General features: G+C 36.5%; 1 long non-coding RNA gene across 1 annotated transcript; it reads left to right on the top strand.

The window, feature by feature from the left end:
* LOC117441918 (uncharacterized) lies at positions 1-384 on the top strand. Its single transcript, XR_004551462.2, has 3 exons — positions 1-67; positions 141-207; positions 275-384. It is a non-coding gene; the product is annotated as an uncharacterized lncRNA (long non-coding RNA).
* The last annotated feature ends 1,815 nt before the right edge of the window (positions 385-2,199 follow it).

The raw sequence follows: 2,199 nt of genomic DNA, 5'->3' as shown, positions 1-2,199 counted from the left end.
CAGAGCAATCTTTGTGACTGCTGTGAATCGAAATGCAAGTCAAGGAGGCAGAGGAGTGTTGCGTCAGGTATGTACACAACTTCTGCTGTATTACACTTGTTTGGTTGGCTTGTACTGTACTAACATATATATTGTTGCAGAGAAACATGGAATGGTACACAAAGCAGTCATTGGGCCATTTACCATCACAGATGTGAATTCCTGAAGGTAAGGGTTTCGTATTGCAATATACATGTATTCTGAACGGCTATATTAAACTTTGTTCTCCCAACAGGAATGGATCCATTTCGCTGACTGGTTTCTTCAATCTGAATTTGGTTTTTATTCTTGGTTCTCTTTGCATTTCAGATTGTATGTGGCCAATAAAAAAAAAAATGTTTTTAATTGAAGTTCTGAAATTATTGAGTTATTTTGTGTGAAATGGTTTAAACTAAGCTGTATTACTGAATCTTGATGACCTTGTCTTCTTTCTGGGAACATTTCCAGGTCTAGTCAATGTCATGAACTTTTTTCCTGTGTCAATTTCCCAGAAATATTGATCAAACTAAATATTTGAAAGCAATATGTTTACATTAAACTTTTTGTTCAAATTTCCAATCGAGAGCTCTTAACAGTTAATGCTTATCATGTAAGTATTTGTATTCTGTATTCTTCAAGCAGGTCAAGGCTAATCTCAGTAATTTTCCAAAGAACATTATGGCTGAACGATAAAGAGAATGGATTCAAAGCTTTTCAGCACTATACTCAATTGGCCCTTTCTGTTTTGTGTATGGACTTGTTCAACATGTAATCGTCTAACTCTGTAAATTGCAGACTGATTCTTGGTACATAATACACTCTATCACTCTTCACCTTAGCTGAAATATGTTTTTCTTCATGACTAAAGAGACAATGCTTTACCCCAATATGTATTGAACTAGGAGAGAAACTGTAATTTTTGCATAACCAGCATACAAAAAAGTATTTCAAGCGACTGAACAGATAAAGGCAACTTACAAAAAACAAACTCTGGGATCCCCCTTAATACCATAGGCCTACTTTTTCCAGGCACATTTAATATCTTGAACATTTCCATAGCCACATTTGATCGAATGAAAAATCATACTATGATAAAACTTGGCACTACGATACACTCAGTGGCGGCGCTGGGGTATGGCTGGGGTAGCTACTGTACAGCCATACCAAGAAATGGCTTAGCCCCACCATAAATGATGTTAAAGTAAATAATAAGCTAAACTTTGAACACGGCTTGCGAAAATATACGGGTCGTGTCCACAACACACAAACTGATCCTGCTGTAACAAGTGCACGTTACTGATGCAATATGGTAGAGACCATTCAGGCTTATGCTAGAAGAGGGGTGCATGGAATAATAAGTAGTGGGGGAGTTTTATACACTAAAGATGTGAAAATTCTCTGGCATTATATCAGCGCGGCCGCGGTCAGATCAAAATGCAAATGTGCAGTTTTATTTCATACAGTTCCATTTTGATTGAGACAGGGGAATAATCTAAACCTGACGCGTGGCGTTTCACTGTCAAGGGGGGCGATATAGCGTGTATGGAATTACATTGCAAATACTGACTTGAGCCCCACCACTGTATGGGTTAGCCCTACCATAGATTACCCAAAAAATTAATCTGGAGCTGCCACTGTTACTGACGAATTTATTTTAATACCCTCACTCACGCAATTAGTTAATACTCAACAGAATTCTACAAAGTAATCAGCTAACACAGAAACAATGGTCTTCATCACGTAGTTCAGCTTTAATTAGGTGTATTGGTCATTGGGGACCCCCCCCCCCGATTTGATTTCTGTATATACTGTGTAGTGGATCAAGGCTGCAGTAGTTCAGTCTGTACAGACGGTGCTTTGTAACGGAGGGGCGCCGGTTTACTACACCGTCATGCATAAATATGGCTTAACATTATTGCAATTCAAGACATTTTTTGTCAATATGACATTTATTTTGCCTTCACTTAGAGATACTGTATATTAAGGAACTAATAATGTTATACAAAAACTTGCTTGATAATGATCTGATGCAAACAAAATCTGGTTTTAACTAAATAATAAATATGTTTTGATTGAGTTTAGTAAACTTTCTATTTGAAAATGTTGTTTTGTGTCCTTTGTGAAATTTCTTTTTTTTACGTGTAATTAAAATGTTATCAAAATAAATCAAAAATGTTTAAA

This window comes from Pseudochaenichthys georgianus, unplaced genomic scaffold (genome assembly GCF_902827115.2).
Source record: "Pseudochaenichthys georgianus unplaced genomic scaffold, fPseGeo1.2 scaffold_2153_arrow_ctg1, whole genome shotgun sequence".
In the NCBI taxonomy this organism is placed as follows: domain Eukaryota; kingdom Metazoa; phylum Chordata; class Actinopteri; order Perciformes; family Channichthyidae; genus Pseudochaenichthys; species Pseudochaenichthys georgianus.
Note: the sequence above shows the minus strand (reverse complement) of the source record. Positions and strands in the feature narration are given on the sequence as shown.